Source organism: Cololabis saira, chromosome 5 (genome assembly GCF_033807715.1).
Source record: "Cololabis saira isolate AMF1-May2022 chromosome 5, fColSai1.1, whole genome shotgun sequence".
Classification (NCBI taxonomy): Eukaryota; Metazoa; Chordata; class Actinopteri; order Beloniformes; family Belonidae; genus Cololabis; species Cololabis saira.
In genome coordinates this window covers 27,221,679-27,241,458 of record NC_084591.1, presented here as the reverse complement: position 1 = coordinate 27,241,458, position 19,780 = coordinate 27,221,679, and the positions used below count along the sequence as shown (strand labels likewise).

The following is a 19,780-nucleotide window of genomic DNA, read 5'->3' as shown; positions in this document are numbered from 1 at the left end:
GATGATTTGTTCTGAACATGAACAACAAAATTAAAAGACAAAGAACACGGGTCAAGGACGGGCCAAGGTAGCTGCCTTCTTGTAGTTGTGGTGCAATGCGTTGTGTCCCGTCGAACATTTACAGTGTCTTTCCTTTGCTTGAGGAGTTGTGCTTTCTTACATCTAGTGATTATACAAGTAATTTGTAAGGTTGTATAAAGGTCACCACGGTCGGCCAAAAATCAAGAAGAGTCCTGCTGAAGTTGGGGCTTGCTCCTATGATCTCCGCTGTTACTGTAGGTCCAACGTAGTAGTTGGAGGCCTTCTTTTCTGTATCTCGCTGTTACAGATAAATCAAAAGGTCTCATATTAAATACAAATGGCAAGTTTTCAGTCTTGTATCATTCAAATTGTGATGCACTATTACGTAATTAGCATGAACAACTGAACGGAGTGTTTACTATTGTTTATTAGTTATAGTTGTGTAAACTGTGACCCGGCAAGATCACAAATCTTTGCAGAATCTTTAGCCGGCTAGTTAAAACTGTCTTATAATCTTTAGATGTGAGTGTTATACATTAGTCTACAAAGAAACATTCTGGGTCATTATAATTGCATACTGAACCTGTGCAACAGCAGATAGCAAGAAAGAAACTGGAAAACAGTGACAAAAAAGGGGAGATAGTGAGACCTGTTAGCTGAATCTGAAGGATTTAATGAATTACATTTCAGAGAAGGGAACGTGGCGACTTGACCTACCAAAGGTAAACTTTCACTGTGGCCTTGATACAGACCATAGACTGGAGAAAAGAATGGACAAAGCACCAGCCTCATGACCCGTATTTTTCTGAAGAGTGGTTTTGAGCCTCTCTTTCCTTGTATCTGCGCGCTGCCATGTGCAGTGAAGCCGACCAGAATACGCCCACTGTATGTCAATCAAAGTTACCAGTGGCTACCAGCTCCTTCAGCTGATCCCCGCCAAAATAGCAGCAGAGCTACTGGCACATGTTCACAGCAGAAAATCCCTTTTACATGTTGTTTCAATGGCAAAATCATAGATGTGAATCAATCGACTGAGACCAAAATGGTTGTTTGAAACACACTGTAAATATGCTAGTATGTAATATGCTGTAATATGAATCTTCCCTCTGCATGGGTTTTAACCTGGTTAGCACTGTGTGCAGAAAAGCTGTGCTCTCCCTGTGTGCGTTCCCGTCAGTGTCATGCACCGCCAAGCACCAATATTCCAACTTTCAAGTTGAAGCCAAAGCTGAATAAAAAAAACAAAAAACAGCAGTTCCTCGCCTGACCACTTGAGACTGAAGAAACTAAGTCCATCTCCATTGACCCCCATGTTAAAATGTCCAGTTTTGCAGCAGAAATATAAATATTTACAGCCTTGCTAAAAAAAAGCAATATTATAGTATTATAACATTAATTAATGTAGTTACATTAATTAGCATCATGGCTAAACCAGCCAAGCTAGAACACTAACTGTGACTGAAACAAGTTGGCTATGTTCAAGCTGGCTTCCAGTCCTGCTTGTTTGACTCATTTGTAACATGGTGCATGAAAAAGTGGGTTCACAAGGACTTTTCAAAAATACCATACATCAGGGAGATTGTCCAATTCTTCCTATAAAGTCTTTTCTTTTAAAGTCTATGTGCACTGCTACCAAGTATACTTGTAACTGGTGTAGCTGATGCCGTTGCATTCTTCTAGCCACCTCTCAGGTTACTTCGTGTTATTCCTACGTTTACTGTGCAACTGAGCTGCATGTAACAGGACCACTGGGTTAGCCTGCTTTCATCGCTCTCTGTAGTCATATGTAGCAGCTGTTAGGGCAAGAGACAAGAAGAGACTTCAGACTGAGCCGTAAGCTTAGGATGATTTGTGATGGCTCATACCTGTTTTTATCCCAATGCTGACTTATTCTTAGTGAGAAAGATACTGATAGATATCAGGAGATAATAATATCCTTTGTGGGACTCGTTACATGTCGTTTATAGTATTACACAAAGCTTTGTTGTGAGGTATCCATTTTTTTCTATTATGCTCAGTGATCAGGAGAACATGTCTATCTATGAAACTAGAAGTTGAGTAGGCATTGGATGTATGGTGTTATGAAATATACATGGATCTTCACCTCATCAGTTTTAACAGGAAGAGGAAAGAGACCTTGTCTTGGTTGTTTCATGAACTGAAATGTTAAGTTTCCGCGCCAGAGCCGTATTTACTTTGTGCTATGTGTCTGCTCTTACGTGCTGCGGCAGTTCAGCAGTGACACATCCAATATACGGCAAGCCTCCCACACTCAAACTCAACACACATGCTCCAACACATACATCCAGATGTCAGGGGCTCCTCTCACCATGCCTGAGTCAGTATTATTTGCAGGTGGGTGTTGGGTTTCCCTTCTTCAGCTGTGGTATCCTGTCTGAACAGGAAACTACGCTATATGGTGGGGTATTTCTCATAGCCCCCGCCAGACCCAGGACACAGGGATTCTTTGATTTCCTTAACCATGAGTGCATGTCACAGAAAATGTCTACTGGAACATAATATCTTGGACTAGGAGATCTGCGCCAACCTGACAACAAATTCTCCAATCACAATTTTAGTTGTGACATGACTCAAGTCTGGGCAGAGCTGGTTTGTTTGAAATACAACCTAAAATCTAAAAAAAAAAGTTGGAACTTCATGTCTTTTTTTCTTAAAATTAATCAGTTATTACAGTTCAGGTCTGCTACATGTTCCACAGAAAAAAAAAAAGGTTTGGGGAGTAAAGTTTTTACCAATTTGATATGTTGCTATTCCTCCTGGCTCTTAAAAGATCTTCTGCTATTGAGAAAGATGTGGTTGTTGCATTTTTCATTTCAAAGCTCTCCAGACTGTGGATCTTATTCATGAAATCTTTGTACATTTTTGAGTAGATTACACATAATTTTCCTTACTCCGAAATTCGTGAAGGCAGCATAAAACTCGGATTTGGTCATAAAAATGCGTACAAGCATTTATGCATCGTAATTGATCACAAGCTGGCTGTGCGGTTCTTTTACTCTTTAATTTGCAAAATTTAAGGGATCATTATACAAGGATGTGTATCCTTATCCTGCAAGTGTATCCGTGGAGACGGTGCACGTTAAAAAAAGAGAAAAATATAAGATTTAACAGCAAACTCTGAAGGAAAGCTTTGAATAGTTTACATTGTGGCAGCCAGAGGATCCATTCATTCATGATATAAACCCGGTTATTCCAATAAAGGGTCACAGGGGTCTGCTGGAGAATGTCCCGGGCCTCTGTAGGTGAAATGTAGGGGTACACCCTTGACAGGTCACCAGTCCATCACAGGGGCACATATAGACTAACAACTACACACACACTCACATTCACTCCTGTGGGCAATTTTGACCTGGAAGACCTTATTTTGGGCCGTGGAAGGAAGCTGGTAAAGTGTTTTCTTTTTGTAAATTGGAAGCAGTTCCAGTTCCAGTTGCCATGTTCTTGTTCACCTGCTGCTGCTGAACACGGACAGCATATTAAGGTCATTTTATCAACCCATTTTAAGAAGTATCATCTGTTGCCTCAATATGCAAAATTTCCATCAATTAAGATAAACGTTTGACATTTCAAACTGATCCTCATGTTTAAAATGTGTTAAAGTTATCTGCATGTTGTAAAAATAACAAACCATGTAATGGATTGATATTAAAAGTCATTAAAGTCTGATGAGGACACATTATTTACGCTCGCTCGATATGTGGTTGGATTTGATCGCACCTATGAAAAGTTTGGAACTACTAACATTTTCATGAATCCTGAAAGTAGAACTTGGACGATATGGCATACAAATAAAATCTAAAAAAGTAATGGAATAAAAAAATGCAATCTTAACTTTCAGACTTAATTTATTCTAAAATAAACAATAATATATGTCATTAACATAAAGTTAACGCACAAATTTGTTCCGTTCACATTTCATGAATGATCTTCTTCTTCTTCTGTGTGAACTTCAGACAGGGTTGCATCCAGGACTCAGACTATGAAATGAAATGCTATGAGGCAACATCTTTGCATCATTGCCAGTAACATGTCAAAAACTATACTGTTGAAAAGTAATTTGAGATAATCTGTCGTGCTACTCCGCGGGACACATGCTGTGTTGACTCTTGCGCTTGCTTTCTTGGAACACATAGCTGTTGATTATGCACATGCCTTTCAGCACTAAGAGCAGACCTTTCTGTGTCAGAAAGTGAGTCAAACTACCCACTGAAAAACAATTACAGAAAGTGGGTGCACAAAAATAGTAAATTACAGCACGGAAGCACATCCCCTAAAAATAATTGGACCGTTACGGGGGGAAGTGTCTGACTGAGTGGGAGCTCTGACTTTAAAGTCCAACAGCAGCAGTATTGAAGAAGGAGAGATATTTGTAGATTTATTTTAGGGCTCTTGTGAGAACATCAGCAGGGCACTTGTCAGGGATTTGACGCCTCTGTTCACCGAGACAGCCTTGTCTTGTTTCGTGTCTGCAGGGCAATTATTCCATCCACAGGTCTTCTGCTGCTCTTGCTCCACCAGAATGCAGTGTGCGTGAGGTGGATGCCTGGAGCACATGTGATGGGGGGGAAGGCAACAGCTGTACCACTCCGTACCAGTGGAGACCTTTCCCTCATTACGTCTGGTAGTGAGATCGGATGTATTTGTGCTAGGGAACCCCTTACACAGCAGCGTACACTTGGGAATAAAAAGTTGCAGCAGACACAGACAACCACAGGAACGTTCATACTCGCATATGGCCCAGGAACAGAGTTTTTGAGAGTAATGAGAAAACCTAATGAGACACAGAGCCTGGTACAACGAGGGTGGGTGCTAGCCAAGTTTACCTCTCTTGATTAAGAAGTGACAAGTGATGGAATACAGTCAAATCTGCATGCAGCTTGCAACGCCTGCCTGTCATTTTTCTCCTAACACTGATTTTTCTTATGCGTCTCTGTAGCGCCGCCACCCCATACACAGGGCTAAAGAGGTAATATTCGGTACTGGAAACTTTTACAGGGATGTTGCCAAAAAGCAGGTCGACAAGCTGGAGTATGTGCTCAGAAAGTGATGTTTATTAACAAATATATTAATGAAACAAAGGCAAAATTTAAGGCAAAAATGAATCCCAGGATATTCAAAAAAAAATACCATCAAAGAAATAAAACCTGCAGCCTCACAGCAAGCTGCCACCTAGTCTTCCCCTTATTGACCACCGAATGGCATTTTACCTGCTCCTCACCCAACTGGACCATACCACCTACTCAGGTAAGTATGGGGGTGAGCTACCCAGCTATTGGTCTCTCAAAATACACAGAACACCCCACAATTATAAACACAGGATTTTTTTGTTACTGCTGACAATCACAATCTACTATAAACACACAATGTATTCCTAAGTGCAAACGGTTCACCCAAATGTCATTTACCACAGACCAGTTTTACCCCTCTCCCCACATCCTAACCGTGCCCAGGCCCTCACTGCTAAGAGGACCTAACGATGCAAACCTGCTTCCACTCTCCCTGATTGAGCAGCTGATCTCCCCCCAACAACCCAGCCAGGACAACTGGAAACATACAGAGGGGGCCGACCCTTCTAACTAGGGCTGTTCGATTAATCGATTTTAAATCGTAATCGCGATTCTGTAATTAGAACGATGTTAAAACGTGAAACTCGTAAAATCGATTTTTCACTTTTTTTTTTTTTTAATTTTTAATTTAATTTTATTTTTTTTACCTTGTCTGCACACATATTAATGATTGATACCATATTAATGATTGATGGAAATACCTCTCAATACCTGCGACAAGTGCCCCATCGGAGAGGCTCTTTAGTGTAGGAGGGGGCGTTGTAACATGCCACCGGGCATCCCTCAAGCCAGATGCCGTAGACCAGCTCGTGTTCCTTGCAAAAAACTTGCAAATGTGAACAGCAAATGTAATGACTGACATTACACACCTCTACCTCCTTCATGGGTTGCATTATTATTTAGCATGCAAAGACCCAGTTTAGTTTAATTAGAAAATGTCTTGTTTTATTTAATTGGAAATATAACTTACTGTATGTTTGCAAGGGCTGATTTGCTGATTTTGTTTTCAGAGATAAAACTTTATATTTTATTATATTATTATTATATTATCTTATTTTACAGAGTTTTGCACTTTATTCATTCATTTTTGGTTTAATAAGAGCAAAGTTTGCACTTAAAGCCCAATGGGGCAAATGTTCAATAAAAAAACAGCATATTTGAAATCATTTCTTTGCCTTTTGTCAATTCACAAAATAATTGTAATCGTAATCGAAAATCGGATTTTGAGAGAAAAAAATCGAGATTTTATTTTTGGGCAAAATCGAACAGCCCTACTTCTAACAGATAACAAACCTGTAACAAAGATAAACCCCCACTGAAAAAAACAACCAATGTATTCACTCATCCAAAACCCAACAAATTTATGCAAACATTTGAATGATATAACACAACATCATGATAATGTGGAGAACAGGGCTTAGTGAAAAGGGAGAAGAGCAGCCTTTTCACAGGCTCCATAGATTGCATAAAACCTTTCCTTTGGGCAGCGTCACTTATTTCTGGTCGTTGCTATTTGTATCTGATGGACCGCTGTTAGTATCATTAACAGTCATCTGCTATACATGTGAGTTCAACCACTACAACACAAAAAGAGCATTATTAAGGATATTCTTGATGGTCCTTACATGTCAACTGGATACAACTTTTTCCTAAAACAAAATCAAAACAATATGGTCCAATTATGAACCGTAAGTTCAAAAACCTCATCATCATGGAGCAATGCCATTTCACTGCTTCAGCTACTGCAGCTATTTTTTTTTCCTTGAAAAAAAGAGGAAAGTTTATCTTTTTCTGCAGAATACGAACAATTGCTTCACACCACAGAGTCACATCCAGTAAAGCTGTGGCTAAGAATAAAATGTTCATGATGTTGACTTTGGTGTAAGCGGAAGGAGAGAAGGAGGCACAGATGGCAAGGATCAAAACAGGAAAATCCATGAGAGAAGCTGCGGCTGACAAATGAGACACAAGCAAGCAGTCTAGTTCTAATAACGCAAGAACAAGTCAGTGCAAACAAGTACCAGCAAGTGGATTGGTTGGGTGAACATGTTCATTTGGACCCTGGTTGGTTAAGTGGTATATATATATATATATATATATATATATATATATATATATATATATATATATATATATATATATATATATATATATTTATATATATATATATAGCTTTCAGGCTCATTACCATTGATGTGAGGACTCAACTTTTTTAAATACTTGGACGTATTCTGAGTGTATATATATATATATATATTTTTTTTTTATTTATATATTTTTTTTTTTATAGAGCTAGAGCTAATGCCAGTTTTTTGGCCACACTGATAAGATGAACAATACATCACCTATCTTGGACAGCTGTAAACATTTTGCCATGAATTGCCAGTCCGAGTAATTTAATGAATCAAGTCAACCAGAAAAAAAATGCCATCCAAACAAATTGCAGCATCCTTAATGGAATGGCATTTCTAAAGAAAAATAAACTTACCAGCAGTTTTAAAGCTTGCTAATGATTGTTTCTGTTGCCCTTCTGTCCCACTTATGCTTATCTAAACTATCTATAAAATAAGAAAATGCAAAACAGCAGGACTTTTGCTTTGTGGATTTGTGTTCAATCATCTCTGTTTTTATTATTTACAAAGGATTAGTAAAGGTTTAAAAGATTTATTCCAGTATATGTCCTCCAAGGAGCTAGTGTTAAACTGTCTTCAGCATTCGCAAATCTTTGGTTTTCCTGAAGTGAGCTGTGTGGATGCAAACATATCCAGGACTGTGAGGGGCTGTTTCTGCTTCCCCTGCGCATGCCACACGCAGAGATGTGTAAATACTGAACAGCTCTCATTCATGTGGCAGATATAAACACGCTCCGTCTGTCCCATGCCCAACTTTCTCTGGATTATGAGTGTATTCTCTTTGGATAGGGATATATTCATCCATTTGCACTCATCAGCTGCTGTCAGCTCAGTGTTTTGGGATCCAAATCATGTGTGAAATCTTAAAATCTATGGATGCACGTGAATGGTTTTCTTTTTTTGTCACTTGCCTCTGGAGAGAAGCACAGACACAGTGGCAAGAACACCCAATCCTTATTGCATCCTACTGTAAAAAATCTAATTTTAAACAACTACAATGACAAGCAAAGCTCACAGAAAATAAGTACCAGAAGCAATTTCAGTTTTCACAGTATGTTTATGTGAAATAACTGTATTTAAACTGTAAGTGAGTGTAAGTTTGTAAGTTTGCCCCTGAACGGTGAACAGAAGTGACACCTCAGACTCATAGCAGGGCTTCACAGAGCAGAAGCAGCTCTAGATTTCCTGATGCAGTACCTTGCCTGTTCCACTGGACCAGTATCCCATTACGTCCCACGAGAGCCCAGACCACTGACCTTCAGACTGCATAACGCATACACCATGTGAGCTCAATTAATACACCATTCCATTTCTCCTTCGTGGTATTGTCTGACTGGGATGATTTTTCACCTTGTGTTAGTGTTTTCTAACAGCATCTCTCAATTCTTTTCTCGTGCACATTTCTCTCTCTCTGTGTGTTCTGGCGTGGTTCTTCAGATTCTCCAGTCTGGTTCAGCCCAGCGATTGTAGCAATGGAGAGAGTAAATGAGGAGGTGATTAAAGATTGTCCTGTCCTCCATGGTTTCTGGGGCTCCATTAGTTCTGTCAATCGAGATGAGAAAGCCCCGGCCGGGCAGCCTTGGCTGTGTTCCTGCTACAGCACAGACTGATGCCTGAGCCGTGACTGATCTCCAGATCAAACTGCAGTCTGTAACGGTAGTTTTCATTGCAGAGTGGCTGTACAGGTAATAGACTAGCAAGTAAATGAGTAAAGTGCCGGTCAATAACATCGGATCAACATTTACATAGTTAAAAAGAGACGATGCATGAGATTGCATGAGATTGATCAACTCAGACCTGAGCATGTGGTGATTATCAAAGCAGAAGATATGTGTGTTTAGTTCTTGACATTTTTTATTTTTTTTTCCTTCTTTATGATTAACTTATGCTGGTTCATACCTCACTCCCATTTTATTGTCAAAGTACATCACAGACTGGCAGAACTACCACAATGTAGAAAGACATATCAATGCTTCGACTCAAAAGTTTATAATATAGGTCATAACTTAATTTACTTTCTGCTAAACTCACTTCATCCCATTTAAGTTTAAACAATAAAAACTCAGTTCAATGGTTTGCATGTTAATGCAGCGTTGGGCGCCTTCACAATAGACTTATGTAGACATTATCTATTGACGCTAAATTGTGAGTCCCAGCCTCAGTCACATTGAACTTTGAATCATCATTAGATATAATATGCAGAGTGATTCTTGTCAGCCACTCTCAGTCTTGTCTTATCACCCAGTAAAAGTGTGCAGTGGTGCATTTCACCACAGCAACAATGCTGTCCCCCTTTTTTGTACTTCTTTTGCTTCATGCTGGTCTTTTAGGGACTGTGATTTTTCAAATTGCCATCTCTTCTCTCCTCTGTTTACTGTAGCTCTCTACCTTTGTGTGTTTCTGCGTACATCCAGGCTTCCTCAGCAGGGCAGATACTTTCAGATTAAATCTGCCAATGCGACACCTTCCCATGAGGTTGTGTGGAGATGTGCGGAAGTGTGAGAACATGTTTTTGTGCTTTAAACTGTGGCCACTGGTACAAGAAAAACATGTAACCGGTCTCAGTTTCTTCTTTCTGAACACCCTTGCTGGTCTTGTGTTGCCAAGATATTCTCTTGAAATGCGTTTTTTTTCTTATTGCACTTTACAGAGTCACACTATTACAGAAGAATTCTGTTCAAATTTTAGTGAAAATGTACATACTGTAGAATCATTATATATTACAAGAAGAAATGTACATATATACACTTGCATTTTGATCAAATGTAAACATTACACATTTTCTAATAAGACTGCATTTCTTCCATCATTTTACTTAGATCTGTGCACATGGACGCTGTTGTGAGGGGGCTTTATACTAAGAAAAGAGATTCTTAGAAAGTTGTTTATTCGTACTATATTTTCCTGTATATGGACTTATGTAATGTATACGGTTTACTCATAGAAATCTTTTGTACATTTTTCATGTGAGTGAATCATCTGAAACATTCCTGTGGGATTGTGGGGAAGCTGCAGTGTTAAGATGTTAACAGAAAAGAATACTTAAAGCAGCACAACGGAACTTTCAGCTTTGTTGAGTTTGGCGCCTCCTTTGGACAAAAATCGGTAGTGCTTTACCAGAAAGAACACTCCATTTCCCATGAGCACCAGCGCGTACTGCCGGAAAACCCCCGTCCCCGCCGCTGCATTTGTTTTGATGAGAGAAGACGGGACGGACTTTCAAAACGACTTTTCTGTTTTCAGCGGTCGTTTGCAGGATGGATAATGAAGAGGTAATGTATCTATTTTTGGCTAAACAATATAATATGACGATGTTGAAAAACCCTAAGTTCAACTTGGTTTTATTAAGTTGTTTCAGCGAGATAATGCGCCCTACAAACTCATACGCTCTGCACCTTTTTCCTGTCACGTTTTTTAGAGGGACTTCGTCATAAATTAGTAGTCCAACATACTTACTGACAAAATAAAAAAATACTTTATAACCTGTGAATAACTGAATGCCCATTCCTTATGTTTTGCAGATCAGCCCTGCACAATTTTACAGCTCTCAGGAAAAATACTAGAAATGTTCTATACATTTTCTTTGCATTGCATTATTTCCTCTAGTGCTGTAATTCTATTCAATTGTATTATTATTTTATAAAGCTTCCACATTGCGAATTACACATTTTTATGATCACTATTATTTCTCTGTCTGTTGTTGATATTGTCAGTAATTTTAGAATTACCAAAACCCAAGACGAATCCCCAGTATGTGAAAACATTCTAATTTTGATTCTTATTGATCATAGAATTCTACATTTACATTTGTATCATAACAATTCTGTCTCTTGTTTTATCAGGAATCTGCTGTTCGTGAGAACACCTCTACCTCTGCATCATCAGAGTTTGAACCCCCACAAAGACAGAACCGACACGCAGCATATATATCATATATATATGCATATATATATATATATATCATATATATATATGCATATATATACATATCGCCAGTTTGTGCTCTGGCAGCATGATGTTTGGAAAATAAGAGACACCTTTCCAGACCCAATGGGACAGTACACTGGTTTCAGGGCTCCCCGTCTTCTCTAGAATGGAACCTTTATGAGGATTACTGCAAATATTTTGATATTGTTTTTTTTTTTTGTTCCATTTTTTCCTGTACAGTTGTTTTTGTGTGTTTAAAATAAAGACATTTGTGCAAAACAAGACAGACTTTTATTTACACACCTTTCAGAAAATAGAAAAATTCTTGAACTTTGTCATTTGCATAGTGACAGCAGTTATCCCATACATACTTATTATAAACAATAAGTAATCTGTATCACAGTAGCAGTAATGAACAACTGTATGACAGGATAAATTACTGTGAATAAAGTAAACAAGTGTAAATAGAGTAGTAGAAAAATAAACTAAAAATAATGAACTGATAATGAAAACTGAACTATGAAACAGTGTAAGAAGTTACTGTAAATAAATACAATGACTATAGTAGCAGTAGCATCTTGTGTCCATCCATGTTTCGTGCTGGGAGAGTCCGCGTGCGATTCACTGCTGGAGTGTAGGAGAACCCTTCCCTGCATGAGGATGTGATTCTGGAAGTTTTCCAGATCTGATGTAGTCCTGCAGAGTGAGAGAATAAAGGTACAAAAACATTATGTCTTTCTGATAATTACTGACCTATAAATCATTCAACATATTTTGTTGATCACAAGTTTGAATTTTTTTCTTTGTTGAAGTCACTGTAATTATGCAGAAAGTAAAAGCAAGTAATGTATAGCTATAGAAAAATTAGAGAAATGTATATATTTATACACTCACAAGATAAAACGACACATTATAAACACTATAAGGTTTCTTATACTACTCTTGTTATTATTTTAATATAATTCCAACAAAGTAGACTTATTTTATATGCTTATATGGTGTTTATATTGTATTTTTTTCATCTGGAAGTGTATACTTTGCCTATATATTTCATTTTTCTAGCTATATTTTACTATATCTACAAATGTGTTGCTTTTACCATCAGTGTATAAGTATCTGTATATACAGACCTGAAGAGTCAAAAGGTTTACATAGATATTGACATTTGATACATTAGCAACACTTACACCAGCTGTAGTAGTTTCAGGATAATTGTTTTTGTAAAACACACTGACATAGGTGTTGACAAAAGTGCATACCTGGAGGTGATGCACGTCTTTACATCCTTCAACCATCTCGTCCAAGACGACGGCGCTACAAGGGCTTGTAGCGAGAGAACGCCGGGCCAATGTTTATTCTCCACCGGGCATTTAGCTTGTTACTCTCCCGCTTTCTTTTTTTCGCCTCCTCCGCTCCGTTAAAACTTTTATTTTCTTCGTTTTTTTCGCTGCTTCGGCCATGATACCAGCTCCTCATTTAGCTCAACACCAGCTTCTGCTGAGCTCAGCCTCTGCGCTCCAAGCCCCGCCCATTTTTGTCTCGACTACGAATCGGGAAGGAGGGGGAAGTGACGTATGTGCCGTAAAGCAGTCAAAGTCGTAAAATTTGTAGTTTTTTAGTGTGGCAGGGTTCCTACCATGCTCCTCAAAGTTACATAGTGCCAGTGAAAGCAATACAGACCCCCTCAGATCATGACAGAGGTTCATTAAACCTGTTGGAAGTTGATGTACCATCACAATGACTCTGGAAATATGATATTAAGGTGGAAAAGTTACGTAGTGTCGCTTTAAACACTGTAAAGCCGATATCACATTTCCACACATAAATGGGAACTCTTCACAAGCTAATTGATAAACAGAGCAAAGTTCCTGGAAACCCTCACATCAGTACCGCACTACACTAGTCAATAAAGGCCACTATGAACTACTCACACTTGTCCTTATACCATGCTTCCTTATACCATGCTTGTTCATGTCCATCACTTCCTCTCTTAGAGGTTCAAAAAAGTGTGCAATTCACTGAACAGATGAGATATGAGAGGATGACGCACTGCTGGTGAGGAAAGTGTGTCTTTCGTTTTTTACCCGCCATGGTGTTGCATCATCCTCCACCTCTGATCCATGTGTTCTTACCCACATCTGGATGTGTTCATGCGAGAGATAATGTCCAAACCCATGAATGTTTTCTACTTGGGTACGTTTTATCCACAAATGGACCTTACATGGTAATATCATTGACTGGGGTCTCTCAGCTGCTGCTGTAGGAGATATTTGATCATGTGAAGTGTGGTAGCTCACCCGTCTGATTGAGATCAGAGCTTTTATCGGGAGTTGAAGAGGAGTCGTCTTCCTGCTGCGCTTCTCCTCGGATTGTCAGGTGACACCATTCCGTTATAATTATTAACCATCATTAAAGGTTGAATTCAAGAGGAGAAATGTAAAACCATAGAGAGATGAAATGAAGCATTCAGTTCCAGCTCTGAAAAAAAACACCAAATGTCAGATGCAGTCGGCTTTTTCATCCTAGAAATAATTTATTGATGGTCTCCAAGCAGTGATAGCGAAAGCGATTCCTGCCATTGTGACCTTTAGCACACCTGCAGAACTTACAAAGTGAATAAAATAAATTCACCTGGCTGCGTTTCCACAGAAATCTTCAGTGTGGTTTTCACTCAAGCGTTTTCTCTGTACTCTGAGAAATAACACGTGCTGATTGAGACAGAAGGAGGTGGAGAAGCAGATGTGAGGCAGGATATGAGAGAAAGGTGTACAGAATTTGGACAGAGAGCCTGAAAACGAGAGACAATCTGTGTGTGTGTGTGTGTGTGTGTGTGTGTGTGTGTGTGTGTGTGTGTGTGTGTGTGTGTGTGTGTGTGTGTGTGTGTGTGTGTAAGATGAGACGAGACTGAGCCTAGATCTGAAGTGAACTATTAGGGTCGGCTCTGCTGGCAGGGAAGCCGCATCCATCCCATTTCATTTCTTTGCTTGCCCGTCACTGGTTTGAATCAAGTAGACTGCAGTAAGCGACCTAAAAGCAGCAATGCTACAGTCTCTGTAGGGGGTGGTTGAAAAGATATGTGTGTGTGTGTGTGTGTGTGTGTGTGTGTGTGTGTGTGTGTGTGTGTGTGTCGGGGGGAGGAGGGTACTTGAGAGAATACTCGAAAAGAAGTCTTCTTCATTACAACCCTTCACTGTTTGTCAATTGCTTTTAAAGTTTAGTTATTTGTTAGAACAATGAAAATTCCCAAAATAAAAGGCGTAAGATATATATATATATATATATATATATATATATATATATATATATATATATATATATATATATATATATATATATATATATATATACAATTTATTTATTTATTTTTTAATCCCATAGCAGTTTATGTGTGTTGGAAATGTAGTTAAATTAATTACATAATGATTGAAATACTGACATCTACCTTTTTAGGCAAATCGTTTTTAAGTGAAATGCAACAAAAATCCTAGATGAAAATTTTCTTTGTGATTTATTTTTTCTTGTGGCATTGCTTTTGTAAAAATAGAGCAGAGGAGGAACAGGGTTGCATACACTTGCATGATTAATGACCTCCAAGAGGTAGAAAAAAGTTGGAAAGTTCTTTACTTCAGTTTAATACATACAGTATGATGTACATTATGCTGCTCCTGCTAAATTAGATAAATGTGCTCAGACCATATCAGCAGTTTAGACCTAGCTGGTGCCTTCAGATACTGACTCCAGCTCTCTGTGGGGTGATGCTTTAAGGCAGAGTCCTACGTAAAAAAAAAAAAAGATTAAAAAGGATTAGAGGCACATTTAGATAGAGAAACTGACCTTTGGTCTTTCCCACCTTCTGCAGCAGTACTAACAAGAGGACGTGATCTCCACTCTCGCCTGGTTAGCAGCAGGGCAAATCGAGATCATGTGTTTCCGGTGGAGAGTGGAGCTCCACTTCTCCACACTCTGCAGCAAGGAAACAACCTGGACAAAGTGATGTTGGTCCAAGTGTTTCAACCTGCAGGGGAAAAAAGATGATCATAAATGCATCACTTTGTTTTTTTAGCTGCTAAGGTGAGGGGGAAGTGTGGACTATCAGAGAAAGCCCCAGGACCAAATCCATGCAGACAAATGACCAACACTTCAGCAGCAGATGTCTTCTTTTTGCTCTTTGCAGATTCTTCATCCAATAGGGCAAATAAACTTAAATTGAAATCGATTTAATGGCTGATTCCAGCTATATTGGATGAAAAGATGAGGCCAGCTTCAGGAAATGCATTTGTCATATCAGGGACAAAGTTGACAATAGTTAAATATCTGTTTTTAATGACAAACATTCTGAGTTCCTGTTATTAGTTTTCAGCTTCCATCTTGCTTTTTTCTTCTTTTTTTAAAAATGATCCTTAGATTAATTTAATGATTTTTTTGTACTGTAGAAGATTTATTTTCTCCTTTTTACCCTTCCAGTCTTGACTTGCCCATCTCAAATGTTCTTGCTTCAAGTAGCATTCAGAATGTAGCATTTATGTTATTAAACTTTGGGTCATTCAACAATGGTGGACAAGGATTGAAAACAAACTAATGAACTCACTTGCATCTTAATTCAGGATAAGTGCTAATCTTCCCCATCCAATCCATTTCCATCAAAAGGCAAATTGTATTTCTGATTGGAGAGCCAACAGAATTACTTCTGCCTGTATTCATATTTTGGAGCGAGTTTATGGAGGTTCGGAGTAAATATATGGAGACTGATGCCTGACAGAACGTGTCATTCTCCATATAATTGAAGTTGAGGAACCAGATGCTGTGAAGTGTATGTGTGAAAATCTAACGTGGCTCTTCTTTATGGTGAAGACTCCAGCAAATACATCATGTCAGACCTGTTGCACAAGAGACGGCTCTAAATGCCTGATTGTCAGCAAGAGAAATATAAGAGCAGAGCAAGGATTTGTCCGATCAGTGTAGAAACTCAGATCAGAAAAATCTTTCGGATTCCTCCAGTGGACAAGGTTACATTTCTCAGTGCAACTGGCTTATTTTTATACTGAAGTGCCAGTAAATGACCAGTAACTGCATGATGTTTTAAGTCAAACAATGGCTAATATTAATGCATAACTCACCCTCAAAATTAATTCAGTTTATGGTGTATTTGCAGGTTTACTGATGCAATTTAGAGCAGCAGCGCTTTTTTTTTCTTTTTGTCTCTGACAAGTAAAATATGTTTTCATGTAATGTTAGGTGAACGCAAGGGCTGTCGTGTCACATTTATCTGTTTCACACTTCAATTGCACTACTGAGCAGTCGACAGTAGTCGACTGCTCAAAAAACATACTTTGAATATAAATCCAATCTTGGACGTCAGTCGTACTACAGTTCATCTTGTGAATTCAATTTTTTCTGCACTTTGCGCCTGAGTAGGTATAAAGTAAAAGTCTTTTATTTTCTCATATGCTGCATCGTTTTTGAATTTCAGATTGAGTTAGTTGTAGAAATAAGATGGACTGTGATGCAGTTTTCTTTGATCCAACATCAAATATGTTTTATTTGTTTATGTTTTATTTTCACAGAAACAAATCTAATTTAACAAGGCAACAACTCAGGATATTTGTACCGGCCTCAATCTTCAAATGGCAGGATCTCAGTGGAATTGAATCATCGTTAAGGAACCATTAAGATGCGACTTTGTGTAATTTGAGTTACTTCATTCCTCTGCTTATCTAAACAGAGCTTAGCTTATAGTTACACCATCTTTTTTATCTTAGACTTATAACCTTCTGATGTTATTAGTCTGGAAATTGATGTTTGACAGGAAGTGAAATAGAGCCGTTTTAACACTTTGACCCACAGGAGACAATAGTATCCACATAAAAGATGGACCCTCTGTTTTTCTGTTCTCTCTTTTCCGTAGGGCCCTTTTTTCCCCTGGAAATCTTAATCACTCTTTGAGTGAGAAGTTTTGCCAATTTCAACGTCCGTTGAATGTTCTTTTAATTTAGCAGTGGGTGGCTCTGCAGCCAAGAACGACCGGCCTTTAACAGTGTTCATCCTTGGGGATTCAATCCCAGCAGCGGCATCACCGCCGATGCGGCCCGGGATGAAGAGAGCTTGAAGGCACTCTCGTTTTTACACAACTGTGTCACCATTAAATGACCCAGGAAACAACTGCAGCGATCATGCTTGACCTCTGCCTCTCCACCTATTTCAAGTATAACGACCGGTTTTACAGACAGTAACACCGACGCGCCATCGGCTCTCCGGTTTCACACAATGTTGCCAATATCTACATGGAGGATGTGAAACCGCTAAGACAGATGAAACCTGTTTCAAACCCGCGGATATCTAAACTGGGCCTTTAAGAAGTCAGCCAAGAAATCCTGAAACATGACCATAGCGCTACGTGAAGAGGAAAAGAAAAAGAGACAGAAATGTTGTCTTCCCATACGTGTTTGAGAAACTCAGGAAGATCTTCTCCAAGCACAACATCCCGGTCTACTTCAAACCAAACACCGCCTTCAGACTAAACTGGTTGACTTGCGGTCCCACTGGTTTTGTGTAACGACGGACAGATGGCAGAGAGCCCTTGAACATTTTTTTGTGAGGTCAGCATTTACTTTGCAAACAGCACGCTGAAAGACACATAATCAAACGGTGTTTTCTTTTAAAATGTCTTAGATTGTTGTGACTTACTGTGATGGACTGGTGAAAGCTCTGGGATGTGTCCCGCCTCTTAACACCTGGGATGTGGAAACTGAATAAATGGATGTAGTGGCTTATTGAAGCTCCTTTTAAGCACAAGACACAATAATCAGTGTATGTTTGATATTGAACAATTTCCCAGATTTTCTTTTCTATTTTTACGCCGACTTATGAAACTACAGAGCAAAGTGCAGATCTGACAGTGCTGTTTGTGTGGCTTCTGGGTGTAAAATTAATGAAAGAATGAGGGCAATTCGTTGAGCTCAGAGACTGGCTGACAGCTGCAAACCGAGTTTCCTCTCTTACCTGTTGTCGTGGTGGTATCAGGTTCCCTGAGGTGGGGGGGGGGATTAATATGTCACACTGTATCACTGATCCCTCACCCTGCGTGCACTCGTTCCAGTCTGGGTGGTGTCACCTTTTGTCCGCATGCTCAGTTTGAGGCAGCTTTTCGCGGAGACTGAGCTCAGCAAGAGCGAAAGTCATTAAAACGACATGACAAACAGCTTCATTAGACATTCCACATATACAAATGAACAGTATCCTGATGGGTAATAGCTCTTGCTTGCAGTTGCACGTGTAATCTCCTTAAATAACTTACTGTCACAAAGACTGGTAGGACTTGACCCAAAAGCAGACGGAGGGATAAACGGCTTGTAGGTGATTTATTTTGAAACTGTAAGCGATGTTAGAGGAAGGTGCACGTCTGAAGAGGTGCGGATGGTGATTCACTGCCTGACAAGAGCAACTGGGAGGTGAGCTGGCAGTGTGGCAGGCACTCGAGAGCTGAGCTGGTTTAAGATAGGAAGAACACACACATAATCACACGTAACTTTCTCTGAAAGAGCTTGAAACAAGGGCATCCTAGATTATTTATCGCTTTACGTTTAACACAAGTCTTGCCTAACCATCTTTTATAGTGTCAATTTGGCCCATTGCTCGTTTGCTCACTGCCTACAAGCAGTCTCAGTAGTTGATCATCATGATACTTTTGTTGGTTTAAAGGAGCATGAGGCTCCTTTTAAGAAATGAGACTATTTAGCGCCACCCTTCACCACGACGGCCGTTGGGGGTACTGCAGCCAACAGTGAAGCCGGCACGGGAGAACGGGGAGAACGGGTATGCAGCGTCATGTGACGTCACATCCGCAGCCCAGCGCGGGAAATTCGGGCCCGAATTGCAGCACATTTTGCAGCACACAGCCTGTTCAAGGCAAAGGAGAGATACACTAGAGCAGGGGTTCTTAACCTTTCTGACCTTGGGGCCCAATTTTTTCAGTACAGAGTGGCCCGGGGCCCATTAAATATTAACACTGTATAGCAGGGGTATTCAACTAAAACTTTAAGAGGTCCATTTAGAGAAAATGTACTCAAGCGAAGGTCCAGAAACATCATAATATATATATATATATATATATATATATATATATATATATATATATATATATATATATATATATATAAAAAGTGCACATTTGCCACTTAACATGTGTAACTTGAATTAAACATATTTTTTTCTCTTAAAAATAAAATAGATTTTATTTTATTTTTCAAATGCTATCTTATTTTATTTCTCTACCAGCAGTTTGAATTTCCCCTTTTCTTTGTTAATTGTCTCAACACATTTTTACATTTTTTTGCAGTTTCTCTTTCTTCCCCTCTTTTAATCTTATGCCCCCACTTTCTGTCGTTCAGTGAGAGAACTGAGCTCTAATTTCTTCTGTCAGGACTTTAAATCTGGGCTGGATGGTGTCAGGATCTCATTGATGAGCCTGGAAAAATATTTAGTTTTAATTCTGTTCATTGTGGAGAAAGCTGCTTCACAGCTGTATCTGGACCCAAACATGGGCAGGATGTTTTAAGATGGTCAGTTTAATTTCTGTGACTTCAGTTCAGACTTGAGTGGATATGTTTGATGAAA

General features: G+C 39.1%; 1 protein-coding gene and 1 long non-coding RNA gene across 3 annotated transcripts in view; both read left to right on the top strand.

The window, feature by feature from the left end:
* The window catches only part of btbd11b (BTB (POZ) domain containing 11b), a 99,405-nt gene that overhangs the window by 9,006 nt on the left and 70,619 nt on the right, over nucleotides 1-19,780 (top strand). The window lies entirely within an intron of this gene.
* On the top strand, nucleotides 10,300-11,449 carry LOC133444004 (uncharacterized). The gene is made up of 2 exons (XR_009782702.1): nucleotides 10,300-10,512; nucleotides 11,083-11,449. It is a non-coding gene; the product is annotated as an uncharacterized LOC133444004 (long non-coding RNA).